Source organism: Nicotiana tomentosiformis, chromosome 7 (genome assembly GCF_000390325.3).
Source record: "Nicotiana tomentosiformis chromosome 7, ASM39032v3, whole genome shotgun sequence".
NCBI classification, from domain to species: domain Eukaryota; kingdom Viridiplantae; phylum Streptophyta; class Magnoliopsida; order Solanales; family Solanaceae; genus Nicotiana; species Nicotiana tomentosiformis.
This window is the reverse complement of record NC_090818.1, coordinates 80,323,415-80,329,523: the sequence shown is the minus strand read 5'-3', so window position 1 is coordinate 80,329,523 and position 6,109 is coordinate 80,323,415.

Below are 6,109 nucleotides of genomic sequence, written 5' to 3'. Positions count from 1 at the left end.
TAAAAACACGAAGGGTGATGCCGTGCACTTGCTTTAATATTATTATGTAAGGATGACATTAAAAGCACGAAGGGTGATGTCATGCACTTGCATTTATATTATATGTGAGGATGAGAGTAAAAGCACGAATGGTGATGCCATGCAATTTTGTTGATTTCATTGCTTTTACTTTGATATTTTCAATGTGGACTTGTTTTTGTGGTATCCTTATTTATTGTCGAAAAAGGTTTACTCTGTGATACTTTACTTTATGTTCAGTTTGTTGCCCTTAATGTTGTAATTGTTAACCCCTTTCACATGACCCCGTACAGTTGTTATATTTGATTCTATACTTGTTATTTCGTTACTTCTTGATATATAAACTACATACGTTTATGTAGGTGTCTTGTCCTAGCCTCGTCACTACATCGTCGAGGTTAGGCTCCACACTTACTAAGTATATTGAATCGATTGTACCCGTACTGTTCTGCACTTCTTTTGCATATCCGAATATCGGTACCACCGAAGTCCCTAGAGGTTCTTAACATATACCGGGTTGGTGATTCCAAATACAGCTGCATCCCGTTCGCAAGACTTGAGTCATCATCTTATTTCTATTGTACTAATTCCATTTCCCGGACAGTGTTGTACTTATTTTGAAACATTGTATTTAGTATACACTAGTAGCTCATGTACTTGTGACTCAACATCTTAGGATGGCTTGCGTTAGATATTGGTTTTAGACGTATTATGTGTATCTTCGAGTTGCTTTTACAATGTTATTACTCTGTTGCTAGTTAATTATTGCAGTATTTCATATTTATTTCTTATGTGTTGGCTTGCCTAGCAAGCAGTGTTAGGTTCCACCACGCTCCCAATTGGTTGAGATTTTGGGTCGTGACAAAGCGTATTACTATGGATTTTGTGGTTGGGCTGCCACGGACCTTCAGGAGATTTGATGACACTGTGGATAGACTAACTAATTTTGCATACTTCATTCCAGTCATGGCTTCCTACACTTTAGAGTAGTTGGCTCGAATATGTCTTAGAGATATTGTTTGCCTGCATGGTGTGCCTGTGTCTATTAACTCGGAACAAGACACTCAGTTTACATCACATTTTGGAGAGCGGTGCAGCGTGAGTTGGGCACACAAGTTGAGTTGAGTACGACATTTCATCCCCAGATAGACAGACAGTCTGAGCATACTATTTAGATCTTGAAGGACATGTTGAGAGTATTAGCCATTGATTTTGGGGTCAGTGGAATCAGTTTTTGCCGTTAGCAGATTTTGCCTACAATAATAACTACCAGTCAAGTATCCAGATGGCTCTGTATGAGGTCTTGTACGGATGGCAATTACGTTCTCCGGTTGGTTGGTTTCAGCTTGGCAAGCTAGGCTATTAGGCACATAATTGGTTCGTGATGCTTTGGAGAAGGCAAAATTGATTCAGGAGTGGCTTCGTACAGCACAGTCCAGACAAAAGAGTTATGCTGATAGGAAGGCTCGTGATGTGGTATTCATAGTGGGTGAGAAGGTTCTACTCATAGTTTCGCCCATGAAGGGTGATGCAGTTTGGGAAGAAGGGAAAGTTGAGCCATCAGTATATTAGTCCTTTCGAGGTATTGGAGAGAGGTAGTGAGGTGGCCTACAGACTTGCTTTGCCACCCAGCTTATCGAGAGTTCATCCGGTGTTTCATGTTTCCATGTTTCAGAAGTACTATGAGGATCTGTCACATATGTTGGATTTTAGCTCAGTACAGTTAGACAAGGATTTGACTTATGTTGAGGATCTGGTGGCTATTTTGGATAGGCAGGTTCGCAAGTTGAGGTCGCAGGATATTGCATCGGTAAAGGTTTAGTGGAGAGGTCAGTAGGTCGAGGAGGCAACTTGGGAGACCAAACATGATATGCGGAGCAGATATCCCCCCTTTTTTATATCCCAGGTATGATTCTAAACTCGTTCGAGGACAAACGTTTGTTGAAGAGGGGGAGAATGTAACGACCCGACCGGTCGTTTTGTGTATTTGGGCCCCGTTTTTCCATTTGATACTCCCCGTATGTGTTTGTTGTTATGTGACTTGCATGGATGATTGGTTTGGATTCGGGAGGGTTTTGGACTGATTTGCAACACTTAGTTCCAAGGTTGGAAGCTTAAGTTACAAAAGTTAACTAAGGTTAGACTTCTATGTAAACGACTTTAAAATAGTATTTTGATGGTTCCAATAGATTTTTATAGTAATTTTGGACTTAGGCGTATTCCCAGAATTAGTTTCGGAAGTTCCTAGGATGATATGATTCTTTTTGCCGAAAGTTGGCAATTTGAAGGTTTAGAAATTTCATAAGTTTGACCATGTGTTTACTTTGTGGCTATCGGGGTGAGACTATTGTTTCGGGACATACAATAGGTCCTTTTTGTCATTTAGAACTTGTTTGCAAAGTTTGGTGTCATTCCGAGTTGGTTTGATAGGAATTAGACGCTTGGTTGTGAATATTAAAGTTCTTGAGTTTCAAAGCTTACATGATGCGTTTTGGTGTTTGATTCGTGGTTTTGTATATTTTTTTGATGTTTCAAACTTGCGATCAAGTTCATATGAGGTTTATGTACTTGTATAGATGTTTGTTCACTTGTTGTGGGATACGAGAGGCTCGGGTGATTTCAGATTAATTTCGGAGTGTTTTGGAGAAGCTTCACATTTGCTGGTGCTACAGACCTCGCATTTGCGAAGGTCTGCTTTCATTTGCGAAGGACTGCAATTGCGAAGGCCTTATCGCATTTGCGAAGGAGCTGACTCCCTTAGTGACCTCGCATTTGCGAGGCAACTAGTCACAATTGCAACATTGGAAGGGCAGCAGGGGCTTCACAATTGCGATGTCTGGAGCATTTTGCGACATCTCTAGGGGCAGCCTGGGTTTGTATTTGCGATCCTAGGGTCGCATTTGCAAACCTTTGGTCGCAAATGCGACATCCGTAGCTGGTTAATAGCTGAGTATTCCGGGTCTTAGACCATTTTATCATATTTTTGAACTCTAGATTAGATGATGAGAGATTTTTGAAGAGTATTTTCACACAAAGCTATTGGGTAAGCAATTTTCACTCGATTTAAATATTTATCTTGATTTCTAATGTAATTTTATACCAAAATCATGGATTTTGAAAGGAAGTTTTGGGGAATTTTTTCTATGTTTCGAAAAAATTGAAAATTTAGGATTTGAGAGTCTATTTAGACTTGATTTTGAAAACTAATCGCATTTTTGGACTCGTGGGGTTATGGGTAGTCGCGATCTGCCTCTCGACTCGGGTTTTGACCATGTGGGGTCGGGATTGACTTTTGTTGACTTTTTGGAAATTGGGTAAAGATTGAGACTTTATTGTTTGGAATTGATTCTTTTAGCATTGTTTGATGTTATTGAGTCATCTTTTGCTAGATTTGAGCCGGACAGATGTTGTTTTAAAGGAAAGGCATTTTTGGAGTATTAAATTGGATTGTTTGAGGTAAGTATCATGCCTAACCTTGTGTGGGGGAATACCCCTTAGGATTTGTCTTTAATTATTTATTTGTGTTATGTGAAAAGCAACGTGTACACGAGGTGACGAGCGTGTACACGGGTGCTATGTGTGGCTTATAATCGGACTATACATTAGGCTACTGATATGCCTTAATTTGAGGATATATTTTGTATGAAACATGCTTAATCGATTTGTTGCAACGTGAACGTGATCATTACAATTGTTTTAGCAATAGTAATGCTTTATATGTTAAACATCCATCCATATTTTGTTATTTTTATATCCTTAGGCACCTTGTTAATAAATTATGAGCTAAACCTTTGATGGAATTTTGGAATTATTATTTTGTGATAATTGTGGCACATGTGGACATGTTGAGCGGATTGATTGGGTGTTGGCACGCGGTCTTTGCCATGCGATTGTGATTATTGTTATGCGCATGGGACGAAATAAGGGTGGCATTTTTCGGGTTCACGTGGCAAAATAAGGGTGGTGATATGTGCATGCTGCGGAATAAGGAGGGCATTTATTATTACTTGAACATGCGGCAAAATAAGGGTGGAATTATTGATGATATTATGTGATGAGTTGGGGCGTTTCTCTTGCTGTTATCTATATGTTGAAATGGGGTTGATATTCTGTTCATATGCATGTTTTTCTTAAAAGCTCTGTTATGTATTTTAATGAGTTGTTAGTTGATTTTGACATGTCTTCATATGCCTTCACTTCTATTTGATAATTTGTTTTCAAGGATGGATTCTTCTACGTTGAGTTGTTATTACATGTTCTAGCGAGATTGTTGATATTGCCTTCTTTTATGTATTCAGTTGTCAGCTATTGATATATTGCACAAGTTATTTGACTAGTGAGTATCATACGACTTGAACTTCATCACTACTTCACCGAGGTTAATCTTGATACTTATTGGGTACTGATTGTGGTGTACTCATACTACACTTCTACATACTTTTGTGTAGATCCAGGTGCTGGAGGCATTAACTCTTAAGAGTGAGAGCTTGCATCGGTCGTGAGGATCAAGATAGAGCTGCATGTTATCGCAATCCCTTGGAGTCTCATCCTTTATGTTGATACTGTTGATTTTACATTCGAATAGTATTGTATTTTCAATATTCCGTATGTATTCAGTTAGAGCTCGTGACTCTGTACTACGTAGTTCTGGAAGGTGTTTGAGTATTGCCATTTTTCGCTGGTGTTAACTCTATATATTTTTGCTTTATTATTAACTTTTGTCTCATCGTATCTTGTTTTGTTGATTTAATATTGTTAAGTGATCGTCTTACCTAGTCTTAAAGACTAGGTGCCATCACAACCTCTATGGTGGATTTGAGTCATGACAAGGTTCCCTCCTTAAATGCCTTTGGGCTGAATCATTTTCTCCCCTCCATGGTCCTTAGGCCCACGCATGATAAACTATCATTTCTGCACGTTTAGTACTAAATTTAAATGATTACATGAATTAAAAAAAATATTTTAGATATGAACTCAGACCCACTTCCCTCATCTCTCAAGAACGATAAAGTTAAGCCCACCATTGCTGTAAAAATTAAGCTTTTGAAGGGCTTCAATGGCGGCAAGAGTTGTCTTTAATGTAGCTACTGCAGCTTCCTCAATCCTTGGCCGAAGAAATGCACACAAAATGGCCAAGGCTTGGGTACAACCATCTTTTAATGTTTGCATCAATCTTAGTGGCAAAACATTTATTCCATTGCTCGATTTGAACTATTCGATCATCGAAAATCCAAAGAGAGGATTGTTTCATTCCAATTGGATCACCGAAGAACCAAAGAGAGGATTGACAAAACACTTATTCCAATTGGATTCATCTTGATAAACTCACTTGTCTTGTTTGATATACCCATCTCGAAATTCTTTGCAAATTTAACCTTTATACATGTGTACTCAGCAAGCCTTTGAGGCATTCTTGTTGTTACTTCCAGAGTTCAAAACCAAAGCCATTACTGCACAGTTGTAACTTGCTCAACCCAAGTTTGTAACGACAATGACGGATGAGAATAGAAGAGGGAGAGAGCCTCTTCAGTTAGATGCGAGAAATAGAAGATAGTGGAAGTTCCGTTGTCTGGGAGGTGGAAGATGAAAATGGGTCGGATCTTTTATTTGGATGGGTTAGGACATTAATTTAATAGTTTTTTATGAATGAAAAAATTGAAAAAATATATCCTTAAATACGTGGCTTTATCATATCGCGCGTGTCTCACATCCCTATGCGTTGAACTGGTTTGGGCCATAGAGGGGGCAGAATGATCTGCTCCAAATGCATTTAGCGGGGTTACATGAACACCCGTAAATTTCCAATGTGCAACTAAGTTTTTTTAACAAGTTTAGATATAACTTATGTGTCAAAAAAAAAAAGCCAAACACCCATCCAAGGTGTTTACCCTCAAAATCGGATAACAATTAAATTTATAAGTGATTTTAAGGATACGCAGACTTATTTGACATAAAGCAGTAAATAAAGATTGTTATACCCCATATTTTCGTACGTGAAAGTATGCCATAAGTAAATTGATGAAAGCTCAAAAATGAGATGTTACATTCCGCATTTTTGTACGTTAAAGTTTCGTCGTAAGTTAATCGACGT